Here is an 18,717-nt window from a genome sequence, read left to right on the forward strand (position 1 = left end):
CCATTCATCCCTGAGGCACGTTAGTGTTACTTGCATTTGAATTGCCTCCTTAATTCAGTTCAGACATCAGTTTTCAATTTTCCAATTCTTTTGCTGTTTAAATTAAACAAATTAGAGATGAATAATTACTGGCTCTGTTCCTATAGTAACAAGTGTCACATTCTGACAACCTTAGAAATAAGGTTGGTTATTTTGAGCTCTCTTTGTTTACACTCTTCAAAAGCAAAGCTAGGCTATGTGTTTTATTTTCTATTTATTAGTCAATAATTCCTAAATAGGAGATAAAATCAGAGTAACCTGAAAGATAAATTAGGGCTCTAAAAAGGTGGCTTTAAGATTGGCATGTATATTAATTTTAGACCGTGGTGGTTTAGATATAGAATTTCTTCTGTAACTTTGAGGCAGGTGTTGTAGGTCTTAAGATTTTCACTTGAATTAAATGTGGTGACAGCAACAGGACCTTTGGAAGTATTTATTCTACTAAACTTACAGCTAATAGTTATTAAGTACTTAGAGTGTGTGAACACTGTGATAGGAGCTGGGGATCCAATTTATGTGGAGAAATGCAGTTTCTGTGATGATTTTACATGAGAAGTCTGGATTAGGTGGAGCACATTTTCTGCTTGGACTGCAGCAAGATTCCAACTCAGAACTCGCCAGGGTTTTATTCAAAAATTTCCACTATCTTACCTAAAGATTAAGGGTCAGGAAGAACAGTGACAATCCTTGCTGTTATCGTTGTGCTGAAGTGTGAAATGGAGTATTTTCCTGCCATATCAACAAACACGGATGTCACAGTCATCACTGATTCTGGCCCTCCAAAAGTGATTTCCTGAGCCCTCGGGGCAATCAGGAAGGAGGGTACCGGCACAATCTGGCAGTCGTCAGGTTGCAGCCACTCCGTGTGATGAGCACTGAGGAACTCCAAATGTGGAAAACATAGGATGCTGTCCCCAGATAGCTGAGATGCACATGAAAGGAATGATTTCAGTAAACCCAGACTCTTGCATCTTCCCATACATGGAAAGTGCTAAATTCCTCAGCTTGAGACATCTGGTTTTCTCTGCTGCTAAGTCGCTTCAGTCGTGTCCAACTCTGTGTGACCCCATAGACGGCAGCCCACCAGGCTCTGCCGTCCCTAGGATTCTCCAGGCAAGAACACTGGAGTGGGTTGCCATTTCCTTCTCCAATGCATGAAAGTGAAAAGTAAGGGAAGTCGCTCAGTTGTGTCCGACTCTTCACGACCCCATGGACTGCAGCCTACCAGAATCCTCCATCCATGGGATTTTCCAGGCAAAAGTACTGGAGTGGGTTCTCTGCTGGTTTTCTCTACTGAACAGTAATCTTTTGATGTCCTACCTGCCTTTGTTGCAAAACTTCTGTGTAACCTGGCTCCTCCCCTAGTCTTGTTGGAGCAATTTTTTCAGGGTTCCTTGAGATGCTGTCTCCCAGTCTTGAAGTCCTAAAATTTCCCACTGAATAAAACAGAACTCTCAACTTTTAGGTTGTGACTGATTTTTAAGTTGTCAAAAGGAAGGACAATAAATTGACCTGTGATAGGGTAGAATTGGTATTTAGCACTGTTGTCTTTGCAGGAGGTTAAGATTCATTCTTAATCTCAAAAGGAAGTTAGTTGTGTCACTCATTGAAAATTGATGTGTGTTGGGTAGGGGAAGGGCAGGAGAGAAAGAAATTTATGTGTGTCAAGGCTTATATAAAATGTATTTATGTTTTATATACTTTTTCAAATAACATGCACATACACAGTCAATCTTGCAATAACACGACATATGCATTTCTAAAAATCACCACATTATGTAAATTTCACAAAAACAACCCCAGGCCTTGTGGGAAAAATGGAGTTAGAGACACAACACTCAAATACTTTGTCTCTGACACATACAAAGAAGACAGGAACCTAGTAAAACTGATAGCACACTTTTACGCATGGTTATGGATAAGGAAATACATAAATACTATAATAAATACGGCACTTTACCTTGAAAAAGACCTGAAGTTTGCTAGTGGGAGTGAGTGTCAGAAGGATTGCAGCTTGTGAGTTTTTGCAGAATGAAAGAATGAAGATAATCTGAAATTGGACAGAAAATTTTAACTCTTGATGTCAACAGGTATGAGTCGTAACACACTGAAGTTGCTGGTAAATATTTGAAGTGTGTGCGTGTGTGTGTTTGTTGTGTTCTTACACAGCTCAATTCAACGGGGTGCAGTATTCTATAGACGAAATTGTGCGGAAGAAAATGTAAAATTTGATTTATGCTTGAATTGGTTCATAATACATGAATACATGAATTCTACTGGAATAAATTTGTGTTTCATAATAAGCATGATATATGTGGAAGTCATATCTCTATTTTCTCTCAAACTATCTGACCTTTATCTTTATTTTGGTACTTACATTCTGATTATAATTGAATTGTTTATACATATCATTTCCTCAATTAGTTGGCAAACTCTGTCGGGGGAAAGGGTATCTCTGATGTAGCTTTGATTTCTATAGTATCTAGTGAGGTTACTTGGGCCTCCCAGGTGGCCCGAGTGGTTAGGAACCCACCTGCCAATATAGGAGTCAAAGTGAAAGTGAAGTTGCTCAGTCGTGTCTGACTCTTTGCGACTCCATGGACTATAGCCTACCAGGCTTTTCCATCCATGGGATTTTCCAGGCAAGAATACTGGAGTGGGTTTCCATTTCCTTCTCCAGGGGCTGTTCTTGACCCAGGGATTGAACCTGGCTCTCCCACATTGTAGGAGATGAGGGTTCAATTCCTGGATTGGAGAGATCCCTTGGAGGAGGCCACAGCAACCTACTCCAGTATTCTTGCCTGGAGAATCCCATGGACAGAGGAATCTGGCAGGCTATGGTCCGTGGGGTCACAAAGAGTTGGACATGACTGAAGCAACTTAGCACGACACACACACACACACACACACACACACACACACAGGCTTACTTACTCCTGAAATATCGTTATAAATACTTGTTGAATGAATAGTGGTAACTATGAGATTGAGGCATAGATGAGTAGATTTCAGGAAGGCATTAAAGGAGAGTTTCAAAAAAGAGATAAAATATCTGGTGGTACATTCTGGGTAGTTGTGTTCATTATAAAGTTGTAGTGAATCTACAGGACTGAGATGCAGGTGTGAAGAAATACACTCAGTGTGCATCCTCAGGACACATTGTTAAGTGGCTGTTCGCGTGTGGTCTGCTTTTTGATTGCAATGAAATAATGGGCTCTTTGACAGAAGACAATGAATGACACAGGAGCAGCTTAAACAGCAGGTTTAGGAGGTGAAAATGCTATAGCATCCTCTTGGACAAACATTGGATTTAAGTTGGTTTCCGTGAAGCCCAGGAAGCTTCCTAGAATCTTCTCAAAGCTGTTGTGCAGGTGGAAGACAAAGACGTGAGTTTTTAGCACCTTTGCCTTTATTTCAAATTTAGATTATTTTGTTTCTCAAAACTATGGTTCCCTGGAGAGCAGAGAAGTGTTTGCAAGTCATTGGCTGTAGCTTTGGGTAAGACAGGATAATGGGGATGGTGTATTTTGTGTTAACTGTGTGCAGATGAGCTCCTGGCTTTCTTAATCTCAAGTAGAATCCTCTTATCTTCCCCCTTTCTTCTCTGCATAACAATAGAACTCCTGCAGTAGAAGGAGGCCTCTCCAGTGTATAACTTGGAGGAACTGCACAGACTTGATGGGATTTTTTTAAGGGAAGATATTTGGGCTGAATCAAATAAAACCCATAAAACTTTAGGCAAGCTCTTCCATTCAAATAGACATGCAGTCAAATTCCCAGTCTTAGGTCTAAAGACTTATAGCTGTTTTCCCATAAATGGGTATAAATTAGTGTAAAATGTTCAAAGCACGAGTAGGAGAATATTCTATCTCAAAGACAGTGCTCATTTACAAGAGCCATGATTTTCTGTACAACTGACGAAGCATCTATAAAAATTGCATTTAGTACTGATGGAAGAGAACTTCATAAAATATACTCGGCTCAGTAATTCAGTGGCTGATAATCCAGTTTATAGATAATTTAGACTTTTAATTTTTCTTATGTTGTCAGTTTTTTTGTCATTTCCTATACCAGCTATTTGACAGGAATATTCAGGGTAAAAGTTCCTGAGCTCTCAGTCAGTCAATTTTGTAAACAGTTACAGTTTCATTTCAAGGTTTGATAGAAGAGGTTGTTGAAACCCTTAAATAGGATTTAGAGTCATCTGTAGATTTTCTTAATCCATGATCTTTCTCTAGTAACTTGCCATCAAAAAAAAAAGAAGAATTATTCCATTAGCCCTTCTGAAAATGCAATTCAAATGATTTGCCCTGGAGTAGGAATAGCATTATCTTTGATAAAGAGCACTAGTAAAGATCAGAGGTGCAAAAGGATGATGGAAATAAAATTGTCAGAGCATCTTTTCTTTTTTTATTTTTCTTGGTTAAAATTTCAAATGGATGAATTACACATGAAACAGTTTCCCATATGAACCAGCTAATGAATAGCTGTACATGTCATCAGTCTGAAAGTTCAGGAAGTAAGGTATCAGTCTAGTTTTGCTGAATTAAGGCACTCAACAGTTAGGATTTTCAGTAGAGGTAAAACAACAAGGAATGGTACTTGCGTTCCTGTGCTCACTGCCCTCAGATAAACCTTGTGCCCTTTTCAATACTGGTGTCCTCTAGCATTGCTCTTGTAACACACCATCCATTAAAAAAGTACTTAATAAGCATTTCTTCACAGTCCAACTCTCACATCCATACATGACCACTGGAAAAACCATAGCCTTGACTAGACAGACCTTTGTTGGCAAAGTAATGTCTCTGCTTTTGAATATGCTATCTAGGTTGGTCATAACTTTTCTTCCAAGGAGTAAGCATCTTTTAATTTCATGGCTGCAGTCACCATCTGCAGTGATTTTGGAGCCCCCCAAAATAAAATCTGACACTGTTTCCACTGTTTCCCCATCTATTTCCCATGAAGTGATGGGAGCTGAGTGCCGAGGAATTGATGCTTTTGAACTGTGGTGTTGGAGAAGACTCTTGAGAGTCCCTTGGACTGCAAGGAGATCGAACCAGTCCATTCTGAAGGAGATCAGCCCTGGGATTTCTTTGGAAGGAATGATGCTAAAGCTGAAACTCCAGTACTTTGGCCACCTCATGTGAAGAGTTGACTCATTGGAAAAGACTCTGATGCTGGGAGGGATTGGGGGCAGGAGGAGAAGGGGACGACAGAGGATGAGATGGCTGGATGGCATCACTGACTGGATGGATGTGAGTCTGAGTGAACTCCGGGAGTTGGTGATGGACAGGGAGGCCTGGCGTGCTGCGATTCATGGGTTCGCAAAGAGTCGGACACGACTGAGCGACTGAACTGAACTGAACACTTATTATCTCCTTTACTAGACTGTACCCATCTTGAGAGCAGAAAACAAGTCCTACTCAACCACACGCTCCTGGTGTCTCCTAGTAGAACTTCCACATTGATGGCATTCAGAATACACTTGATGAATTACTGCAAGCATGAATTACATGGCTATAGTTTCCATGGCATGTGCATTTTACTTTAGCCTTTAAAAAAAAATAGAACTCTTAAAGTGAAACCATACTGATTTTATCCCAAATATTGACTTAATCATCATACAATTGAAAACATAAATACAATGCAACTGATGAGTTTAATATGCTGCTTACTGAAGTGTTACTTGTTTATTACTCATTGATCCAAAGAAGACCTCAACTTGGAAGATGATTAACTACAGATAAGAGGCTCTCTTGGAATTTGTAAGGAAAGATTTGGGTTTCTTCTGCAGATATTTATCACCATAATCAGTAGCTTGATGGGTTGCTAGTAGACCTTCTGTCCTTTAGAATGAATGTTATCACTTTCCTCAGAAATTATCCTCAATTTTTTATAAATCTTCATCTAAAATTTGTAAGAGTGACAAACTGTTCGGTTTTCCATGAGTGTGAATTAATTCCCAGTTGATCTATTAGTGTAGACTTGCTAGGGAGTCCAAACGTATATTTTAAATTAGGGAAATGCGATGTAACAATTCCATATATTTTTCTTACTGTTTGCTTGTATACCTGGGGGAGAGTGGACTGAAAGTGTGTGTTTGGCCACCAGCCAATTCATGTGTTGAAATCTAATCTCTAGTCCTTCATGTGATGGTATTTGGTGGTGGGACTTTGGGGAGCATAATAATGATGTAATAAAGATGGAGCCCTCTTTAGTGAGATTATAAGAAGAGGCCAGAAAGCTCGCTCCCCTGCTTTCCACCATGCAAGGATACAATAGGAAATAAGCCATCTGCAACCTAGAAGATGGCTCTCACCAGAAATCAGCCATGCTTGGCATCCTGATCTCAGAATTCCAACATGCAGAACTGTGAGAAAAGAAACTTCCATGGTTTATAACCCACCCAGTCAAAGGTATTTTGTTATAACTATGTGAACAACTAAACAGGTGCAGTTTGTAGGAATATAGTCATATACTTTGAGTAGGAGAGTAGAGTCATTCCTTCATGTTAGCAGTTCTTTTCCACAGGTATTTCCTGAGCATCTGCTCTTGGCTCTTAGCTATTAGCAATGTTATCAGGGATTGTGAGCAGGTGATATGTACACTCTCCAGACGTTTTTCACTGGGTGGGCGCACCTGTTCCCCAGCTGTGGTGGATGTTGTTTGTTAAAGGTTCATACCCATGTCTCCAAATTATTGCCTGTGGATTAGGGAAGTTTCCCTGGCCCAGAGATGCTTGGAAACTCACACTGCCCTCCGAAGGTGGGCCATGGCCTGTGAGTGACTGATATAATGTATAAGAGGCCAGCTTTCTCATTCCAGATGGGACAGTCTCTGTGGCACATTCTCTTTTGGAGCTCTCATGGGATCAGATTGAAGCTAGACATGTCTTGGAACTACATCTCTGCCTCGCTTGCTCCATCTTCTTCTTCAGTTTATCCTGCTTTCCTGGCTCTTCTATTTTCTCCTGAGAGTGCTGCTTCAGTAAATTTCGCAAAAGCTCTACCTTGAGGAAACCCCACTGAAGACAGATACTGCAAAAACTAAGGCATAGGCTCTTTTCAAGGATGCATAATTTAGTGGAAGTGTATATCAAGTTTGCAGATAATTCAAGCTAGAACATAATGTGATTTTAAAAAGGTGGGATTTAAAGAAAAAAAAATCTTCACAAAGATTATGGCAAGGACGTAAAATCCTTGAAACAGAACTTGAGGTTTGTTTGAGCACTGCGTTTTGAGAATTGCATTCTGCCATTTTGTCTTGAAAGTAAGTGGAAGGTAATAATGGAGCGATCACTTGTGTGTCTTGAAAGCTAGGAAAAGGGGTTTGTCCTTAATTTAAAAGGCAGTGGAAAGCCTTTGAATATTTTTGAACATCACAGTGATTCTCTTAGCACTGTACTTATGAAGATGTATCTAGATGACTATGTAGAATACATTTTAGTGGGAAGAAGTAGGAATTGAAGAGGCCAGTAAGGAAACTAATAGTCAGATGAGAAAAAATAATGTTCCCCACGGGGTGAGAAATAGATGTCTTAGAAGTCTTAGAAGTAGATGTCTTAGAGATGTCTTAGAAGTAGAATTGATAGGACTTGGCCAGTCATTGGATATAGAGAGCATCACATATAGAGAGAACGGTGACTCAAAGCTTTGGGGCTTGTCTAAATGATAACCTCTTAATGCTTTCCCAGAAGTGTAATTGTTACATTGAAGGATTTGCACATTTAAAATTCTGTTATAAAATGCAGGCACTGAGTTTTGTCTGTTTATAAAAACCTATGCCATTTTCATGATGGGGAAAATGGTATCTTTTTATTTTTTTTCATTCTGAAAATTATGACTAAAGTTGAAAATGCTACCTAGGTTTTATTGACTGTGTCTGTCATGGGCTGAGAGAGGTAAGCAAATATGCCTTGTACTATAGTGTTTTCATCATTCCTGTGATTGGAGCAGTTCTTGTTATATGCAGCTTGATGTTTTATTACTTGGCCCAAGATGACTTATGACAGAGTCTTACTCAGACTGTTTTCTGACTACAAGCCAGGAGGAAATAGAGTACCCAGATAGAGTTTTGCATGTGAATAGAAAGGGCTCAGCAGGTTGTGTGAAAAGTTTTGTCTGCACATCCTTACACAGTACTGAGAAGAGACTTTGGGTCGGAAGACTTGGCTTTGAACTCTGGCTCCACCATAAGCTGGTTTTACATATTTGGACCAATCACTCAAATTCTGTGGGCCTCAGTGTTCAAATCTGTAAGGCAATACTTTCTTCAAAGTGTTATTCTGAGACCCAGTTGCAGTAATGAGAGTAATTTCTCCCATTGTGAATGTGGGTGGGTTTTATTCCCTGCTGGTCTTACGTCCTTAACAACAATAACTATTTTCCCACATTTCTTTGCCCAGCATCTTTCCTGGCACATAGTAACTATTCATTAAAGCTTATCATGTGGATGGATGAGGTAATTTTTTGCCTTGGATGAGCTAAGTGACAGTTTATATACTTTACTCTCTGAAATCAGGAACAGGAAACAAGAGGTATATAGTGAGGTTTTTGTTGTTAAAAACTATTTGCTTCTTCTCCATCTATTTTGGCTTTGTCTGGAGATGTAGGTACTTGATGAATGGAATTAGTTTTCTCCTCTTCGTAAAGCATTGTATTATTTCTGATGAGGCTCTGGATTCTACTGTGGTTACTTAAATAACAGTGTCCTGTTAAGGTAGTAGCAGCTGGCCTAGCACGTGGAAAAACCGTTGTTGCATTTTTATTTTTACTTTTTTTGGCATTTCCTGAAAGAGACGGGAAAATGAAAAGTGACCTGTTCTTTAGTAATTCTTTTTCTGTTGGAACAGCTTGTTCAGATTATTTGAGCAGTTCTGGGGTGTGTGTGTGTGTGTGTGTGTCTGTGTCTGTGTCTGTGTCTGTGTATGTGTACATTCTTATGCTCCCAGATTTCCTTTCCCATCCTTCAGGAAGGGATTTGGAGACATGATAATATTTTTCTGAGCTTGATAATATATTAGTCTTATATGCTTGTTCAGGCCATTTTCAACGCAATCATTTTGTACTTAGAAAGTCTCTTTAGCCTCCTACCTTCCCCTCTGCAGGTAGACTAGACAAATATTGTAGTGACTCCCTCTTTACAGGTGAAAACGCTGAGCACCAGAGGGCTTGAACAAATTGCCAAGTGAATTTCCAAGATTGGAAATGACTTTTCTGGCTTTACCCAGAGATCTTTTCATAAGACCCCAGGGAACCTTTAAATTCTTATGTGCCAACACCTCTAATGGAGTATCTGTTGTTCTTGAGGCATGCTCAGTTGGGAATGTGCCTGACTCTCCTTTAGTTTGGTCTCATGAAACTGTGCAAGCATTGAGTTCATCCTCCCTGGGCCTGAGGGGATTGGTAATGGGTAATTGGTAATGGGTAATTGGTAATAGCTAAGATTATTAGCCAATGTACTGTCTGACCCAGTGTTCCAACCGAGAGACTCCTTGGCATTCTGAGCATGGTCTACTTGATCACATTGATGCATTTGCCTCCAACATTGCCATCGTAGATTTCCTATCCCCACATCCGTTCTGAAATCCTAGCTACTTTAACTGCTAGATTCCACATATATACGTTGATATATCTTTTCCTCCTTCTGACTTACTTCACTCTCTATGACAGTCTCTAGGTCTGTCCACATCTCTAGGAATGACACGGTTTCATCCCTTTTTATGGCTGAATACTACTGCGTTGTGTATATGTACTACATCTTCTTTGTGTGGGATCTAGACAAATGGTACCGATGAACCTATCAGCAGGGCAGACGTAGGTGTGGAGAAGAGGCACGTGGATGCAGCAGGGCAGGGGGCGTGGGGGTGAACTGGGGGATTAGGGTTGGCGTGCACATGCTACACTGCTGTTGTTACTTAGCTGCTACATTGTGTCTGACTCTTTGGCCCCATGTACTGTAAGCTCCAGGCTCCTTTGCCCATGGGGTTTCCCAGGCAAGGACCTGAAATGGGTTGCCATTTCCTTCTTCAGGGGAGCTTCCTGACCCAGGGATTGAACCCATAATCATTATTTCCCATCACAAAGAAAAAGTAACTGAATGAATCAATGACCTATGTTTCCTGCATTGGCTGGTGGGTTCTTTACCACTGAGCCACCAGGGAAGCCCATGGGTAAAATAGATAGCTAGTGGAAAGCTGTTGCATAGCACAGGGGATTCAGCACAGTGCTCTGTGATGACCTAGAGGAATGGGATCAGGGAGGGGAGGTTGAAATGCAGGGGTCGGAGGGAGGGCCACAAGGAAGGGGATATATGTATGCATGTGACTGATTCACTTCTTTGTACAGCAAAAGCTAACACAACATTGTAAAACAATTATACTCCAACTTTAAAAGAGCTTAGTTCATGTGTTAGCTCCTTTAAGACTTTCCCTATTCTAGCGACCAGAAGTTTCAGTTTCGTCTATGCTTCCATAACACTTTCCCCCATTTCATACAACTTTTCACATTGTGTTGTACAGTCATTACACATACAAATGGTTTCTAACGTAAGTTTCTTGCCCATTCAATTTTAATTCTAGAGCATTTCTGCGTCCTCCAGAGCACTCACCCGGGTGTATAAACCCCAAGTAGGAGACTGCTAAGCATTTGCTGATGGCAGGTTAAATCATCTGCCCAAAATGGAATTACATTGATAATTTTAATTTAATGTGCAATGGCACCCCACTCCAGTACTCTTGCCTGGAAAAATCCCATGGACGGAGGAGCCCGGTAGGCTGCAGTCCATGTAGTCGCTAAGAGTCAGACATGACTGAGCAACTTCATTTTGACTTTTCACTTTCATGCGTTGGAGAAGGAAATGGCAACCCACTCCAGTATTCTTGCCTGGAGAATCCCAGGGACGGGGGAGCCTGGTGGGCTGCCGTCTATGGGGTCGCACAGAGTCGGACACGACTGAAGCAACTTAGCAGCAGCAGCAGCAGCAGACTTAAGTAAGCATCGGGGAGAATAGTCGTATTTTCATTTCTCCAGCTATTTTCTGACTTATTATTGTATTTGGTCTAGTCAGTGTAGCTCACAGGCATACTTTGTAATTCTGTTTCTAAACATACCATCGTTTCTGATGGGTTACTTGCCTGTTAGGAATGTACCCATTACCAAAGATGGAGCCATTAAAAGTGTTTTCAGATTGTTCCAGACAGGTTTAGAACCAAAGACCAATCTTAATGCCAAAAATATACTCCCAAAGGCTGACCTGTTGAGCTACAGGACTGGCAGCTCCACCCTCCTGTGGAAAATAGAGACTCACCCCGTGCTAGCCCTCGCGTCTAGTTTTCCTTTTGCTCACTCACTTGTGTCCCTCTCTTTGTAACCCCATGGACTATAGCCAGCCAGTCTCTTCTGTCCATGGGATTTCCCAGGCAAGAATCCTGGAGTGGGTTGCCATTTCCTACTCCAGGTCATCTTCCCAACCCAGGGATTGAACCCAAGTCTCTTGGGCCTCCTACATTGGCAAATGGATTCTTTACCACTAATGCCACCCAGGAAGCCCAGTTTTTCTTCAGATACAGTCAGAAAGATGGATTGACTTTCACCCAGGTCACTTTTTTTTTTTCCAACTCAGAAAACAGGCTCTTAAATGAACAACAGCTTTTTCTGAAACTGAAACTCAAATGCAGTTGTGACTTTTTGGCAGAACTTTTGCTCATGGGAACAGGGAAGGATTAGTTTTTCTATAATAAATGGAAACAAAAAAAAAGTGATAGTGTATCAATTCTTATGATGGATACAGCCCATATCTATGCATTTTTGTCCTGGATATGTGAATTTTCACTTTTACCATTGGAACCCTTGAATCAGGGTTAGTTAATTTTTTGTAAAAAAGTATGATTTGGAATTTTAGAATTTTATATACCTTAGAATATTTCTGAGTACATATTATGAAGAAGTTTCTTTTCTATTTTGTCTTCCTGGTAAGTTAAATCATTTCTGATTTTAGTTGCTGGAGAGTCTGAAGCCCACAAGCTGAGTGTGGGAATTGGCCGGGGCATGGTGACTGGGGAGAAGAGATTATGTTCCAGGTCATTAATATCTATTTCCAGCCTTTATAATACTCTTTTGACTGCCAGTTGTCTCAAAAGGAAAGGAATTAGCCTGATTAGCTCTCAGCTGTTTCCCTCCTTCCCTGTATTAGTGTTTTATTTCCTTTTCCCTTTAAGGAGGATGTATGGGTGCCCAGGGCAGCTCTTATTCTCCGCATCTCTTAATTACTCACCTGGGTGGATGCAGTGAAAAGAAAGTATGTTCAGCTCCTTCACCAACACCACTCTCTGCATTGACTCTGACTGTCCCCCAGGGCATGTCTCAGCAGATAACATTCATGGTTAGCTCATTTGTGTCTGCATTTTCTTATCCTCTTGAAAGCACAGACTTGGTGTTCACAGACCCATCCCAGAAATCTTCTGGAATTCACCCAGCTCCACCAGGGCACCAGATTCTGCCCTGAAAAGCACACGACTTTGTCTGCTTCCAAAATACTCCCCGCATTTCCTTCCCATGTGATGGGTCAAATATTCCTTTAGAGTTAGCTTGCAGGCAGATCTCCGGTGAGTGGAGGCCAATGGCAGCTTCACGACATTTTCCTCCTACTTCCTGGGATTCTTTCAGAATTTATGGGCACTGCCTAATTCTATTACTTGCTTACTTTTAGTATACTGTCTTGTATTCCTACCTCCCCAAACCCCAGTCTAACTTCTCTCTTCTAATCACTTTACTATTCCTGTCTTACTCAGTAATTATAATGGAGGCATCTTATCTGTGACCTTCCCTTCCTACCATTATAGGTAAGCTTTCAAAGGGGCTGTTTCTTATTCATGATGGGCTCATCAATCTAATGCCTTTCATGCAACAAGAACTCAGTGCTGGGTGAATAAACTTTCAGTCCCATTAGAGCAAAACTCAGTTTTCTTTATCTTTCACACTTCCCAAAGTTTCACTTATATAGGTAAACATGATTTTAAATATATATTATTATTATTTTCTCTTCTAGAGAAGTATAAGATAAAATCTTTGGCATCAAGACTTTGCTAGAAGAAGAATAAGCTGACTGTAGAGTGTGTGGGTCTTCCATGGTGGCTCAGATGGTAAAGAATCTGCCTGCAATGCAGGAGATCCAGGTTCAATCCCTGGGTTGGGAAGATCCCCTGGAGAAGGAAATGGCAACCCACTCTAGTACTCTTCCCTGGAAGATTCCATGGGCAGAGGAGCCTGGCAGTCCAAGGGGTTGCAAAGAGTCAGACACAACTGAATGACTAACACTTTGGCTTTCAGAGTGTATGTATATGAACTTCAGGAATATGTAGATAATGAATGAATACTATGAAACATTGTTTAATTAGGACAAAACATGTGACACTAGTTACAGGCTCCACGGTAATTCAGAAATGGTCAAATTGTTATGGGTTAGGGAAGTTGAGGGAGGAACCAGGGTAATTACTACTGAAAGAAATCTGATATTATATATACTTACAGATTTTTTTCTAAGTAAACTTGGACTGCTGCTAAGTCACTTCAGTAGTGTCCGACTCTGTGTGACCCCATAGCAGCCTACCAGGCTCCCCCATCCCTGGGATTCTCCAGGCAAGAACACTGGAGTGGGTTGCCATTTCCTTCTCCAATGCATGAAAGTGAAAAGTGAAAGTGAAGTCGCTCAGTCGTGTCCGACTCTTTGCGACCCCATGGACGGCAGCCAACCAGGATCCTCCATCCATGGGATTTTCCAGGCAAGAGTACTGGAGTGGGGTGCCTTCGCCTTCTCTGAAACTTGGACCAGAAGCAAGCAAACATAGCCCCGCTACCAATTGACAGTTGGCATATGTAATTCTTAAGAAGATGGGCAGACTCCTGTCTGCAATGTTAAGAATAAGGAAAAGGCTATGCGGCACTAGTGGTAAAGAACCCGCCTGCCAGTGCAGAAGATGTAAGAGACGTGGGTTTGATCCCTGGATCGGGAAGATCCCCTGGAGAAGGGCATGGCCTGGAGAATCCCGTGGACAGAGGAGCCTGGCAGGCTACGGTCCATGGGGTTGCAGAGTCTGACACGACTGAAGGCTTCAGAAACCCCTAGGGCTTAGTGGAGTTTTGGGAAGGTACAGGAGGGGGATGGAACAGATGCAGAGGAGGGCAGAGAAGAAAGTCAGGGCAGAGCTTCGGTCTGGGGCAGTGGAATTTTTGCTCCCACAGTTTGGACATGGTCTACCAGTGGGGTCTTTGACATGTGTTGGTGTTTTGATGTTCTGGAACACACTCGTAGGATTTTATATTGTTCTCTCTGCCTACCTCAAAGGGAATAGGACTATCATGTAGAAGATCAGGAAGGGCTTCTGTGTTAATATTTGACATTAAATCACATAATTTCCCCTTCACGCCCTCATCCATTCATTTTTCTCTTAAAAGCGTTGAGTGACATGTAATCACCACAGGATTCACTTGGTACGGGTGCACTGAAGCAGGCAGATTGAGAAAATGGGTCTGGAAAGTCAACAGACACCCCTCCAGAAATGGAAAATTTTTTTTTTTTAAGATATCCATGATATATTCCCTTTCAGGTTTCTGTGTCTATGTGGAAGAGAGAAACAAAAGATATTGTTGTGACTAGTATTGGCAAACTGACTAAAGCTATTTTCTGTCTGAAATGTTTTTCTCTTCTCCTGCAGCGGGTGCAGAAACGTATGCTTTTACTGGTTTGAAAGTGTGCAGATGCACACTTACCTCACTCTTATATCTCAATTGCAGGCCTCATCTAGCTGACATTATAATCTCTGTCCCCAGGCTTTCATGCAACTTCCCAGACTTGAATCCAGTGAACAGATAAGTATTTGGGATAAAACATCAAATCTTCAGCTAAAGCCTTATGGTTTCCACCTGGTAAAAGCAAAGGATTCTGAGAGTCAATGAACTGTTTGCCTATGAAAGGAGCTTCTCATTCTAGCCATAAAGACAGTGTTTATTGCCCAATGTATGGTCTTGTTTGTACTAGTTACTAATGCAACTGATTAGTGATTAAAACTGTGCCTAGTATTTGAAAAACTAGCATGGGTAAAATCATTTATGTATGCCTTCTTTTCTTGGAATGTTATTCTTGCTGAATTTTGCCTATGTTTCGGGTCTGGTTAATTATCGCAAAGAACACATCAACATTAATGAGGCATAGAATCAAAAAGATGTAGGGTTCAAAATTTTGGATGGGTGCTATTTCATTCTTACTCTGTGTTTTCAAAAGAGACTGAAGTGTTCTCTAAGAACAATTCCCACTTTCTTCAGATTCTCTCTGGACGTATTCAGGTGCAATTTTCATTGAACTCAAAGGCAGTTGAAGTGATGAGTCATATCTATTACTTTTCATGGACTTAATTGCTTGAGAACAGCAGAAGTGGGTCCTGACTTTTTACAATCCCATTATCTTTGTAGTGTAGTATTTGAAAACTTCTTTCCTAACCCTTTTAAATACATTGTGCACAATTTTCTTTCAATGATGAATTAGTAGTTATACACATTTTTATAGTAGTGGGACTTTGCAAAAGAGGACTGAAGTATCTCATATGATATAACCACTGATTTGGAATTGCTTACTGAGCAGATGTTAGAATAATTTGCAATATATTCAACAGCCATGCCTGGTTAAGTCATTGGTGCAATTAGGTTGAAACTAATGCAGAATTCTTTAAAAATATTATTTCTATGAAGATAACTTGTTTTTTTTTAAAGGTGTAAACTGAGCCTGTAGTTTGATGATTGCATTTTGTGAAGTGTGTGTGTGTGTTTGAGAAGGAGAGAGAAAAAGGGAGAACATGGGAAGAAATATGAGGAGAAAGAGAACATTTGAAGAAACTCAAGAATAAGTCACAGGATAGGAAGTTGTTTTATTCATCTATTTTTGAAGGGATGTTTTTATTAATAGTATTCTAAAGATAATAACCCTAAGATGTAGAGATAGAAAAGTGGTTGAAAGGGTCTAGGACTCATTCAGTATGAGATTCTTTATTATTGTATCAACAGAAAAGAATGAAACATAGTGTTTATTCCTTTTCCTATAATGATATTATAGTTAAAATTTTTACAGCTACATTCAAATACTTTTTTACAGGAACTAAAACACCTAGAATTATTCTGATATTGAAAGAATGTGATGTTGTTCTTATCACCTCCAAAAGCTTTTTTAAAGATACAAAATATGTGACTGGAATTCCTTAGTAGTCTCATCAAAAAGCCTCAAGAGGTACAGAGGAGCCTAGGAAAAAATGTTTTACCGTGATTTCATAATAGATGCAAGTTTCTTCCTTCCGTGATACTTGTTCCATGATATTCCGGTATCATGACTGAAATACCTAGTTTATGGTACCAGTGGTGTGAAGTCAGCAGTATGAATTAGCTTCCATTCTGCATGGACACTGATTCTTATTTTCCTACGGTATCAGGCAGGATGAACCTGGTATAACTTCAGGGGAAAAAAACCAATACTAACTGTCAAATGCCAGTGAATTAACTGAGCCAAGGTTGAGTTTTCAGTTACTTTGCTGTCTACTTGCCCACTTTTCCATGTCATCACATGGAAATCCATGTGATGGGGACTCCATCGTGGCACAAAGCTCCAGATCACGACTGGGCGGTGAAACATCACCAATTGCTCTTTGAAATCTCCTGCCTGTAAGTGACAAACGTTACTTCTGCAAGTCATAGAGAAAAACCAAAATAATTGTGAATACTCTGATGCCAATCCAAACTCCCATAAGTGATCAGAATGGTACTGGGAGGGGATAGGTTAGTGTAAATTCATTACTCTTATTAGAAAAGAAGTTCAAAACACATTTCCTGCTAATTAATGATGTCATGTTTGAACAAAGAATCCACAAATGCATATTTTTGATAATTGAAAAATAAGAGTTTTTCCTTTAATCATAAATCAGTCTGTGGTAGTTGGATGATAAATTACAAATCATTACAGCTACCATTTAAGATATGTGAAATTATAACTCTTCAGGATTGTTGAAAATGAAAAGGAAAGCTGGTGTTCTTGGAGGTCATATGCGTCTTTCCTTAGGAGGAGCAAGAGCAGGTGTCAGAATTTAAATGGTGTGAGATATAGGTGTATAGGGAGGGCATGAAAAGAAGCTGAGGAAGGCCATTTATAAGCAGCTCTCAGAAATTTCTGTAAAAGAGATGGGAGGGTGAGGGAGAGGCTTAACGTCAATGTTCTTTTATTCATGGTAAGCGGTATGGACCAGAAGGGATGGATATTCTTCTTTATAAGCTTTCATTTGTCAAAATTCTCCCGGCCCTTCTCTTTTTGTTCCACCTGCCTCCCTCCATCCTTTTCCTTCCCTTTTTCTTCTTCCTTCTTTCACCAGTATAACAAATACTTACTGACCTACTATTCCAGGTTCTGGATATAGAATTGAGAATTGGCGGTCCCTGTCTATTACAGAACTTGTGATCTGTGATATGTGTATGTAGAAAATGCAAAGCAGAATAATAAAATACAGAGTCCTTAGAGAGCCTTGCTTTATTTAGGGTATTTAGGCAAGTTGTCACTAAAGGCATAATAGTTGAGAATATAGTGAGGAAGTAAGCCTTGAAATTATATGGAGGAGCGTTTTCCAGACAGAGCGAACCGTTAAATGCAAAAGTCCTGAGGAAGAGCTGTGTTAGTCTGCTATTCAGTACTAGGTCTTGGGAGATGAGTGCTTACCGGTCTTGGCTTAGGACCTCGCTCACAGTACTTGGGCAAGGAGTATTTGTCATATGAATGAATGAACAAATGAATGAATGCAGACCTCATCCTCAAGGGTTTCCCAATGTAGTACCAGATAGAGGCTTTAGATAGCTAAAAATACTGTACGTGATAACAATAACAGTATTCAGTACTAGACAGGGTACTGGGGAATGATCTGACTTAATTTAGCCAATAATACCATGAACACATACAGTTGTTCCTATTTTATAAACAGAAAATCAAGACAGATATCATGGTCTAGTGATTAAGTATTTGGGCTCTGAGGCCAGGATGCCTGGATTTGAGTAATAGCTCTTCTACTCGCCAGCTCTGTGAATTTAAGCAAGTTGATTAACTTCTCTGTGCTCAGGTTTCCTGTAAAAATCAGATAGATATAATCCTTTCAGGAGTTGAGTCTGAGGATTACACGAATTAACACGTCAAGAGCTTAGAGTGTCGGGCACTGTACAGTGTAGTCTCGTGAGCGTTGCTGTACTCATCATCATTTTCAAAACTCTAAAGGGACTAACTGGTTGAGAATGTCATGGAAGGCTTCATGGATAAAGTGGGTTAGCTGAGGCTTGAATGGAAAAGTACAAATTCGTAAAGGGTAAACAAAAAAAATTATGTGTGTGTACTGGAGAGTGAAAAAGTTGGCTTAAAGCTCAACATTCAGAAAATGAAGATCATGGCATCTGGTCCCATCACTTCATGGGAAATAGATGGGGAAACAGTGGAAACAGTATCAGACTTTATTTTTCTGGGCTCCAAAATCACTGCAGATGGTGACTGCAGCCATGAAATTAAAAGACGCTTACTCCTTGGAAGAAAAGTTATGAGAAACCTAGATAGCATATTGAAAAGCAGAGACATTACTTTGCCAACAAAGGTCCGTCTAGTCAAGGCTAT

At 40.4% G+C, this 18,717-nt stretch overlaps 1 protein-coding gene across 3 annotated transcripts in view; it reads left to right on the forward strand.

Annotated features, from left to right (window-relative positions):
* The window catches only part of PRKG1 (protein kinase cGMP-dependent 1), a 1,407,171-nt gene that overhangs the window by 235,752 nt on the left and 1,152,702 nt on the right, over positions 1-18,717 (forward strand). The gene's annotated exons all lie outside the window — the stretch shown is intronic.

This window comes from Bos mutus, chromosome 26 (assembly GCF_027580195.1).
Source record: "Bos mutus isolate GX-2022 chromosome 26, NWIPB_WYAK_1.1, whole genome shotgun sequence".
NCBI lineage: Eukaryota > Metazoa > Chordata > Mammalia > Artiodactyla > Bovidae > Bos > Bos mutus.